This window comes from Ambystoma mexicanum, chromosome 8 (genome assembly GCF_040938575.1).
Source record: "Ambystoma mexicanum isolate Mex_15411 chromosome 8, UKY_AmexF1_1, whole genome shotgun sequence".
In the NCBI taxonomy this organism is placed as follows: domain Eukaryota; kingdom Metazoa; phylum Chordata; class Amphibia; order Caudata; family Ambystomatidae; genus Ambystoma; species Ambystoma mexicanum.
The window spans coordinates 1137205769-1137217791 of NC_090929.1; positions in this window are offsets into that span (position 1 = coordinate 1137205769).

Consider the following 12023-nt stretch of genomic DNA (forward strand, 5'->3'; position numbering starts at 1 on the left):
AATCTTTACAAACCCGTGTTGGTGTATTTCTCTTGGCATGGTGTAAAAGCCTTAATATTGTATTTTCCGATTCCACAAGCGGGGTACGCGTATTCCGAGGGGTGCGCGAGTACATTTTCACACGTTTTGTCTGGGGTGAGCGGGGTACACATAGTATTTTCACACGATTACAGTGTAGCGGCCCTGTAAGCTGGTCCAGGGTTAGCACAGCCCTTTGCACTGCATTGAGGATTTCAATGGCTTTTCCTTGCGCAAAAGGCGTTCTTGGGGGCGTAACTGGTGCTGCGGGATGTTTGCTGCACCAGCGCTCAAAATGGTTTGGAAAATCCAAGAATAGGCGGTGCACCAGAATGCTGTTTAGAGCACACGGCTGGCACACGCTGGCGCACGCTCGCTCTCTGCGCTGCTCACGTGCGCTGCCTCTGTGCTGAAATCTATGAATTACCCACAGAGTCACCTGCAAAGTATGCCTTTAAAGCAAATGTTACATTTAGGGGTCTCAGGACTCAACTCTTGCACGCACCTTTCCTAACAGAGTATAAGTGCCTAAGAATACTGTATCTGTGTTTCATTTTTAATGATTTGAAATTGCACAGACTTAACTCCACGAGTAGTGTGGATTTTTTAAAGTGAACATTTATTAGAGCAGGGCATACGGTGCATAAACAGTATAGGTCATCGTACAAACAGATTGCAAAAAGGAGTCTGCTCTAGAGAGGATGTGTGCATATTATGGGCATAGCATTAGACAATGCTCTGTGTAGTTGGTGTTTTACATATCATTTGAGATAGTTACAAATTAGGCATGGGGGATTGTAGCAATTTGCCAGGAATCACACAACTTTGGTCCAATCACAATATCGGAAACCAAGACCCTTTCTCTGGAGCCACAAACGTAGCCATCCTAAAACATTGCTTCCTCCCGAGATTTGTTCTTCCATAGACCTAGGAAGACAGAAATGTTGGTACTTCTAATTCAGTACCCATTTACCTCATCTCTACCAGAGCCTATCTTTGTTGTAGTATATGATATCTTATTCTTAACTGTTAGCTCCCCGCTCCCTTGTTTCCCTGCTTCCATCACCATGTTATTCTGGGTATGATTGTAAGGCACTCCATTGCTTACCGAAGCTAAGCCTGTGCTCAATTAAAACCCCAATAATAACATTACTAATGATGGTTTTCATACAGTGCTTACATTGCCGCTCAGAAACTTCAAAGTTCTCAGACATTATCAGTGATCAAGAGGAGAGGAGCTTTACATTACCAAGGCACCAATCTGTAGCCAAGTTATAAAGCTTGGAAGGAAAATTGAGCATTTAGGCCATGATGGTACTTATTGGAATCAGTTATGATGTGTGTTCCAAAGTAAGGGTGGCCTATATGGTAGAAACGTTACATCACAACATATAGAGTGAGAGCTTGTTTTGTGTCCGACTATAGACTTCTAAGGGAAGCTATAAGGGAGCATCATTTTCTGTAGACAGTCAAGTATATTTGTATGCAGAGCTTTATGACAGAGAACCAATGGAGTGACTTCAAGGCCATGCATTTCATGCCCAGGATAAAATGATGGATAGTGTTCTGCCAGGTAAAGATTGTCCAATGCTTTATTAAGGAGACAACTGCATACACTATTGCAATAGTCAATCCTGAACATGGCGAATGAAAATACCAGGACAGTGTGGCAATAAGTGCTTAACCCCGTAAGTGCTTAGTTTGCAAAACAATAAATGCCAGTATCCGAATATTTTCTAGCACTGGGTGGGGGCGCAACTCCCAGCACACTGCTGACACCACCCATGGCTACTCCCCACAATGTCAGTTTATGTAGGGTTAAAGCAGCAACTTCCACTAGCTATTATGGGTGAAGGATGTTCTGACTATTGCGGAAGTGCAATTTGTACACACTGATCAATATAAAATAACATAACATACTAGCTTAAGGCACATGTTTAAGTGCTTCTTTAAAGACTTCCTCATTCTTAACAGTTCGCAAGTTGAAAATGTTGACCATCTAGCCATAAAAAAGAGCAAATTTGCTTGCTCTCCTCCTATGCTAAATTGGTTCACAAATTCAGGAAAAAACAGGTTACTGAATTATTGACCTTGACTGCCAAATACTGCAAAATCATTGTGTATAGGCTGGAACTCATGACAGGCACTCCTCTTGGGCAATGGCCTTATATCTGGCCTTGCCCTTGTGTTGGTGCTTCAGGCTGGTGACTGCCCTCTTGTCCTCAAACTACACTGGCAGTTTTCTGGTTATTACCGTAGCAGAGCGGCAGCAATGTTTGCAAGATGGCTGGAGCAGTGTGCGGCATTGCCAGTACAAGAACCCAGTATTGGTGTCTTCTGGTTCCTTGCTAGCCATGAAAATCGATAACTAGCACTGTCCTGCCCACGGTCATCCTGTTCATAATTAATAATGTGCCAGCCCAGGATGAAAAGTCTGTGGCCACTGCACACTCTTTGTGCTTGTTGTGTGACAACTACTGAATGAGAGTTTAAATAATAAAGTTGTCAAAACACCACATCTTAATCAGACAGTCTGAGAAAATAAGTGACAGGGCTCAGAAATAAGTTCCGGGCTGGGCCCTGTGAAACAGCCTCACAAATTAATGACTGGTGGCAATAGCAGTAAAGACAGAGTTCCATCGAGAAGGCAAATGTGAAAATAACATATTTTTGCTCACCATGGTGACCTGTGGGATGATTGGCAGTTCCTCATAAGAAAGGAGACCAAGACGGCAGATTTGTTGTGAAACCTTTAGTGGGGTTCCCATGTTGAGAGTCCAGTTAAATGAAAGTGAAGTGGAATGTTCAAGTACAAGAAATAGATATTTTGTTTGGGATGTATTTAGGCGTATACTTCTTGACTTGTGGCCCTTGGTTGGATGAATGCAAGCACAAGGTGGTCTCAAGAAGAGTGAAGGCATGCTTCAAATACTGTTAAAGGTAAATGGCGGAAATCCCATGCATTTTAATGAAAGAAATGAAATAAGAAACTCAAATGTCCATCTGTGGGGTGATGTTTTTTTTTTTTCTCAATAGGGTCAGATGGATTTGTGAGAAACATTGGGTGAACACCTACAGTAATTGCAAGTATATGAATCAAGTCCGAATGTTCAGATTTCCATTTTCTTCTCCTTTAACGGAAAATAGCTGTGGCTTCCTGAATGTTCCCAGAAACCAAAGAGTTGAAATAAAGGTCAGACATTAAATCAGTTCCCAATAGAATCAGCCACAGCAAAACACATCAAGTAATCAAGGAAGCAGAAGAGATGTAGAGAAGCTCAAATGTCGGAGCTGCCTCATGTTCCATCACCTGCTACAAAACCTAACATATAATTCTCAATGACAATTCATCATCATCATCATTCGCTTTATTTGGTTTTGAACACATCCAATACAATATCTGCAATAGAAACTATCCATGGACGCCCAGAATAAATATGATAAAACACCAAAACATGAATGCAAGAAAAAATATATTGACTGTGCTAGAAGATAAGACGTGTTAGTGCTAGAGCTTGAGTAGTCTTGCTCTCCTCAACCATGCCCTATGTATAAATGAGGGTATTATCCAAATTGATCTTTTACAATTGATTTTTTGTCCTAATTGACCTAATAATAGTGGTCCTAATTGACCTTCTGCACAATGGACCTTTACCTTTATTTTAGTTTTTAATATATGTGTGGGGTGGGTTTGGGATAATAAATAATATTAGGGAATTGGGTGGGAAGTTGCTGAGGTTTTTGGATTGGTTGGGAGTTTGCGTGGGGTTTCCCCCACATATATGTCCTAATTGATCTTTCAAATTCGGTCAATTCTCCTGCGATCAATTGTGAAAAGCTCAATTTCAAAAAGGTCAATTAGTATACATCCTAAATTAGGACACAAAATAAATAAAATTAGTGTCCTGGGTGGATTTACAATAAACTTGGGCATCTTCCAGACATCTAATGCCTGATTTTCTTAGTAGGGGAATTAAGTATGATGCCCTAATCAAATCACTTTATACCCTTCATACATGTACCTAAAGAGATCACTGGATTCACCACCCTTTCCACACACCTGGCAGGTGGCAGAGTTCGAGCCTTGTCAGTTCTTAGTAAATGCTGCCACCCTCAGCATGTTCATCCTATACTGGATGTATAGTGCCCTTGCACGTGGTGGGGAAATCCTGTCTAAGTTGATCTCATAGCCAAAATCTTGTTTAATACTCAAATATAGCGCACCCGAACTCAATAGGTTGCATGCATTCTCCAAATTCTATCTTGTTTGGGTTAAGGCAGCACTTTTTATTTGTCTTTGCCCTCGCTGCTGCGCTCTAAGGGGCTTTGCAACAGGGTTTCTAGGTTGTATGTAGTTAGTTCATGTTTTACGTGTGTAAGCCATTGTAATGCACTGGCTACATCAAGAGACATTATATGCAAGAGGGCTTCTCTATACTTTATTAGTCCCAGGGTTGCCCAAATCCGAGCCCAATACATCAGCGATCTTAGGTTCACATTGTCAGCTACCGGTCTTAAATCACATTTCATGTGCACTAGTGTATCAGGTGCTCTCAGTGGAAGGTGGAGTAATGACTTTAAAAATGTATTTTCCACGGCAGACAATTCCCGAGGACAAACAAACCCCCATATGTCTGCACCATATAAAGCTGATGCTAAAACAGTGATTTGGGGGCTCGGGTGATAGCCCCTCCCCCATGGTGAGTAGCAAACCTTCTGATTCCCCCACCATTTCTATCCATCCCTGCGCAGTCTCTGACATACTGGACAGGCCAAGACCCATTCTCAGTCCACCTAATACAAGGTAGTAAGACAAGACCTGCTCCAGGCGAGGACCACCTATCTCAACATTAATACTAACTGATTTGGAGGCCATAGGTTTCAATACCATCACCTTAGGCTTCATTATATTAATCTCAAGTCTCAACTGACTAAATTTGGCAGAAAAACAATCTAATGTACGTCTCAGGCCCACAGGCGACGTTGTTGATAGGACAGCAATGTCCCAAAGAACAAAGTGGGTATTCTATCTTCGCCCAATTTAGGGGGATCTAGACAGTGGGCAACTAGTTCTTCTATTACCTCATTAATATAGATGCAGAAGAGGACAGGGGTAAAAACACCCCCCTGTCTAACACCCTTCTCCACATTTAACGATCTTGTAATTTCATCTCCAGTGTCCCAACGCATCACCACCCTCTTGTCATAGTAAAGATTCAGCATTATTTCCAGCAAATGACCAGGCATTCCCTTCTTTAATAACACCTTCTACAACATGTCCCTTGGCACTGAGTGAAAAGCAGTATGTAAATCTATTAAGACTGCACAGATCTTACACTTTCTTATGGACAAATAACTTTAGCAATATTAGATTTTGGTGGAAGCTCTGATCGATGGTACTTTTTCTTGCTTGAAAATATGCCTGCAGGTGGTTGAAAATATTACTTGTGCCTATCCAGTCCTGTAGATGTTTTAAAATCACTTTCACAAATACCTTCCCCAATGCTTCAAGAAGTGAGATTGGGCAATTGTTCTCTGGACGTCCCTCATCTCCCTTCTTGAAGATTTGTACAATTTCAGCCTAACGCCAGGAGACAGGTATTGACTTGGTTTTAATGATTTCATTATGCAAGCAGCATAAAAATGGGGCCCAGATAAATACTTCATCCTTATACAAGTCGATCAGTATTTTGTCTGGTCCCGGGGCCTTTCCGTTACCGTAAGACTGAAATTCTCACCTCCCTCTCCCGGTACATCTGCTACATGTAAATCTACTGATCCTTCACCTCGCACAACCAAGAAGGGGTCTTTATATAATTAAGGCTTTCAGTTTTCTGTTTTTACTGTTTTTTACACATAAATACAGATGGAAATCAATCTGCTTTCTTTCTGTATTTATTTATAGAAATTGAAAAAAAACTGAAAAACAGGTTTTTCTATCTGGTTCTCTATGATGTCACACATACAACGCATGCCAATTGCATTGCAGATTGGCAGCATGTAGAGTGTAAAAGTTGTATAAAAATAGCATTAAAGTTCTTCTGACAGCATATATCTTAAGGCAGCAGAATAATAGATGATATTATTTTCATCTGGGCTGGAACTGAGGCAGACTTGGCACTTTTTTTGAATTGGTTGAACAATATTGATACCAACATCAAGTTCACAATGGAATCCAATACAAAACAAATTGCCTTTTTGGACCTGATCATCAAAGATGAATCGGGTAAATTGATTTGTTCGCTATATCGCAAACCAACTGCTCGCAACACTTTGCTGCACTACTCCAGCAACCACCCACGTCACCTCCGTGACAACTTACCGTATGGACAGTTTCTCCAGATTCGGAGGAACTGCTCCAATTTGGATGACTTCTATGAACAATCTGAACAATTGTGCAGGCGCCTTATTGAAAGAGGTTACCCAAAAGGATTGATCAACAAAGCAAAAAAGAGGGCACACTCAGACAGAGACATATTGCTCTCCCCTAAACTTGTTAGTGACCTCCCATCAGGCACTGAAGGCGATAAAATCACGTGTGTCACAACTCATGGACCACAAACCTTCTAGATCAAAAAAGTGATCACCAAGCATTGGCCTACTGTCAAACTCAGCTTGCCCGATGCCCCAATGCCAAGGTTTGCTTTAAAAAGGACAAAAAATATCCATGATAAGCTTGTGCATTCCACCTTCAAGAAATATCCACCGAGATTGGGACTTTGGGACCTCAGAACAACTGTCGGTCACTTTCCGTGTGGATCTTGTTCTGTCTGTCAATTTACAAAAAAAACTCAAGGAGTTTAAAATTGGTGCCAGAACCTGGACTTTATCATCCAGGACAAACCGCAAAACTAAACAAGCAGTATACTGTATCCAATGTCCTTGCGGCCTCCGCTATGTTGGACAAACTTCTCGACCAGTTCACATTAGGATTTCTGAGCATCGCTCAAGAATTCGGTGCCGGATGGAATCTGCTCCTCTTGTAAATCATTACATTGAACTACAGCACTCTGCCAATGATACTTTCTGGGGATTTTAGATGTGGTCAAAAACACAACTAATGTGTCTCGTTGTCTCCTGCAAAAGGAAGCACGATGGATTCATCGTTTATCCACCCAGACTAATGGGCTAAATGAGGAGTTTCTCCCCCTATCCTGAACACACATTATGCTCCTTCTGTTTCCCCTTTCTTCTGCCTGCGACCCTCCAGTCTTCTTTGCTGTTAAGACTGTTGTTAATCTGCAGCTGCCTTCCTAAACTTAAATTCAATTTGATTTTTTAATTCTCCATATGTTAATACTCACGCTTGTTTTGCATTGTGCATTGGACTCCACTCACTCAAATATTGTATCAACCAACTGTCATCTTTTGCATTGACACTAGTCCAGTGACTCACCTGTTTTCGTAACATTTATCATCTCCCGGACTTCTCTATCAATCATTTTTTACTTTTCCGGGCCTCGGCGGCCATCTTCTGTGCTGTCCGAATTCCTTTGATGTCACAAGACATCTGATTCATTTTCAATACGAGGAGGCTTTCCAAACATTTTTAAACATCTTTTCGGGACGCGGCGGTTAATTTCAGCACAGTCCGATTCCCTTTGACTCCATTCTCTTTCAGGAGCTCTCCCACAATCATTCACCTGAATAAATCATTCTTTTTCAAGAACCATGATCATTTGCTTCAATGCTTCTACAGCTTACGTGTCAGATGATGCCTATGTCAGTCTCCCGGAGGCGAGTAAGCCTCCCAAGATCGGTTTGCATTCTCACGTCAGAGGTGCACAGATCGTTAGCTTGTGCCCCCTTTCGAGGCCGCGCAGTCATTAACCAATCTTTTTCGCAACATGAGGAGGCACGTCACACGTCAACCTATCGTGGCCGCTGAGTGACGGAGCCCAATAGGAGGCGGTTTTCAGTCACTGCCTCTCTTTGAACCAGCCATGCGCCTATAATCCAATCTGCTTGCATTCTCTTCCGAGCAGCACGGCATGATGGATCGTTCCAGTTACTCGTGAGCTGGCGGTAAGGAGCTCCTAAGTCCCCCGTTTGCTCCAATCTGAACCACACTCAATTATTCCATTAAACCTCTAATCGCATTTTTCCTTTGGTTTTTCTTTTCCGTCTTCTGCACTATAGAATCAGCCTTCATTGTGTTCCTTCTACCTCGTGTTCTGAAAGGCATGACGCGGCAGACTTCTGCTTCAAGCATTAATTCAGATCACCAGCCGCTTCAAAAATCATTTTTCAAGGAAGGCGCTCGTTATGTGCCACTGTTTTTGAAAAGTATACTAGTGCTTTAAACATTCAGTGTTAGCACTCTTACACGCATTCAACTATTTGCAGGTTTCTCACTTTGATGTTAACTTTGTGAACACAAGATCCATTCCGGAACACGCTGAAACACGTTAGACCCACACATCACATCTTTCAAGTGACTGTGACTCACAGGTAGTTGTTCAACTCTAAAGCAATTCCTCTTTGATAAACCATTTTCTGAAACACCAGTTCTTAGATATTTATTCTTTCAATTTTACTTTTTAGAGAGTGTTTTCCCCAACGCATCCCCCCTCTCCTGATGATGCTGCACTGTTGTGGGTCACCCCGGGCCCCTTTACCCAGACGCCTTGCACCGGTCCTCGGCTAGTACAGCGCCTGGCTAGCTCTACTGGTCCAGTCTCCCGCATTGGTAATCTTTGTGCCCCTTGGCTTTTAACTGTTCCTCTGAGCAATCCTGGTAGCTTCTCTTATATATCACTCATTTTTGTCTATTTATGCTTCCCCACAGGGTCCAGTTGTTGTGTGTTATTTCGCCCTGAGGAAGGCAACCCTAATCATGTTAATGGAATCACTTGCCAGACAGGTGGCTTTTTTGCCGAAATGTGTTTAAGATGTCTGTTTAAGTTCTTGTTTTCATTATTAACTTTTTGACACATACACGTAGGCAGACCTGTTAGTTAAATGAAGAGCATTGAATAATTTAACTTTTGTCAATCTATAAATAGTCTAACTTTTGTCAACTTAAAACTTTTTGGCTGAATCCAAGCCAAAAGAGAGAGTGTTGGCTCAATTTGCATTCACCACTCAGTTTTGGTAATTTTTGCTTGTTTTTCACAATTCTTGATTCATGATAATTGCTTTTGTGCTTCGTTGCTTGTGTATTCTTCAATTTAGCATACCCTTATAGAATATATTTTTCCAATTATTTATGCAATTTATGTTTATAATATTTTCTTGCAAAATAAACAAGTTTAATGTTTTTTAACTGGAGACTACCCCGATTGCTTTTTGAGTTTACAGTAGCCTAAACTTAATGGTCAATGATACCATGTTGGTACACCAATCTAATAACTTACTATTTAAGCGTTTTTTTAATTGAATCTATAGCAGTATGGACACTTTTGGTTCTGTTTAAGTCTTTAGTCTCTCCATTACTGCTTTTTGGACACCTCCCCCTCTCTCTGTGTCGAGCATATATCTTAAGGCAGCAGCAGTCACAGGAACAACCATTTTTTATTGAAAAAAATGAGCTAGCGTTTCTTTTCTATATGGCTGCATGTGTGCTTTAAAAAATGATTAGAATAAATGCAGAAAAATACTGGTTGTGAATTATCTTTTCATGTGACAAAAATAAATATGGATACATAAAGAAAAAAGCCAAAAGTTGAGTATGGATACATATAGACGGAAATGGCAGAACACTAAATACCATAAAGCTGGAAGCCTTATAAATAATCCTTGGAAAGGGTTTCTCCATACATTGGGTGCAATGTTATACGTGATCTCTTTTTCTCCGACAGGTTTCCAGGCCTATTATTCGTTTTCAAAATGACACAAAGTCTCCCATCCTAACTGCTTCAAGTAATTCGTCCCACTTTTGACTAAGATAGGCTCTTTTCTTCCTATCAATTATTGTTTTATAGTGACTGCTAAGACTACGCAACCACTCCTTATCGGCCAGCGCATTGCCTGCCAGGCATCGTCCCCAGTAACATCCTTGGTGCACCTGCATTCTTCATCAAATCTTTTGTTTTTACTCTCTGATGATTCGTATTTTTAGCCACAGAACACATAAATAATGGATATGAGCTGGTAACGAAAGCAGAATATTCAGCCATCACTCTCTGGTCCGAACTCTCAATACTACAGATTTGTTCTATATTGGATATTACGCCAGGACCTTTGCCCATTTTACTGAACAATGAGCATGGTCACTTGCTTCAATTACTGATGATCTGCTAGTTAATGGCACCCCAGTACCACAACTACTGCTTAATTCACCTGATAGTGCTTTATGATCACTTTCTGGCCAATCCAGTAGCTCAAAGCCTTTGATCGCTTCTCAGTCACCTGCTCAAATCAGTATCTATATATATAAAATGCATAGGTATGTTTCCGTACTCAGCTGATGCAATTTATCAGTGTTAGGTTGCCCGCTGCTGTCCAAATGGCAAAGTGCACCACTTCAACAACAGCTATCATTTCAACATACAGCTGTAATTTATCAGTGTTAGGTTGCCCTCTGCTGTCCAAATTGCAAAGTGCACCCACTTCAACAACAGCTATCATTTCAGCAAACAGAATGAGCACGGTTCTACACGGTCAACTTCACCTTCCACTTTCGCAAACATTTGGAATAGTTTCAAGTTACTTCTTTCCACCCCCACTTCTCTTTACACAGGGCATGGCACATGTCCTATGCACCATGCATACTGTAAATAAACAGTTAATTACCGGCTCAACAATTTGGTTTCTAAAGAGCAAAACGCTGTAGGGCAAATGCCTCCTCACAAGCTAAAATTGAAAGAAGGTGCTGTAATTATGCTACTACGCAATTGTATGCCATCACAGGTACTCAGCAATGGAACAAGGTTGACAATTATGTGTTTGGAAAGACACATCATAGAGGCCTGTGTGATTGATGGAACTTAGATACTCTTCTTATACCGTGCATAGCTCTCATTCCTTATGATACGTTTAGCCTGTTCATTGACCATTAATAAGTCACAGGGACCTACACCCCATTCCTGGAAGCAATCAGTGATAATTCTAATATTTAGGAAGGAAAGAAGTGACCCGATAAATTACTGACCGATATTGAACTTTAAGATATGCTAGAACGGCGTATGTTACGCCAGTCACAGCTAGTATAATCAATCCTCGGGTGCCATTAGGTCCTGAGAAAGTAATTTTAGAAGGCCTGTCATTATCTACCTGTCCCTTGACTGCCTTGAGGTTGAGGCCATTCAAAATCCGAGCTGAATCCAGCACCTAGGTCCGTGTCAGATAATCTGCTGTCAATGTTGGAATTTCCCAGGCCTCATCCTGCTCCACCCACATATCCTCCAGTCCTCTCAATGGTTTGAACTGGAGGTTGAGATTACAGGTGACTAGAATATAAATGTCAAGATTTTGCTGTTCACAGCTAAGGATTAGTTCCGGCGTTAGTGTGAAAGTTGCCAAAGGGGAGCTCCCATATGGTCTATTGTACAAATTAAATACCAGTAGATGGGGGAGTTCCTCTTTATATTGCAGTGAGATATTGAAGATCCGGTGACTCAGGCAGCCTAGCTTCAATGTGCCAATTTAGGGTCATTTCGAACCAAGTTAATAGGCCACCAACGGGTTTCCCGCTGGGTCCCTTCTTAGCCTAATGACAATTATGACAATCCTCATATCCACAAAGCCCTCCTAGGGGAACATTCTGGGTGATGCATGTCTTTATCTTCTTTTCTCTGTTCCAAACAGAGCTGAGATAATTGTATTAGCCTATCCCTTTAACCAGGCCAATATAATGATTCCAAATGGAAAGTAGATAGTTAATATTCTATATTTCCAAAAAAAGGCAACAGGTTAACAGGTTAGCACCTAAGGTAGGCTAACAAAGTCATGTGTAAAATGGCAATACCAAAGGACATGCTATAGCAAGACTGAGTAACATAACATGAAAGAGCTTTCCAGCCTTTTCAGCCTTGAGTTCTGCAGGGAATCAAGGGAGCTGAAAG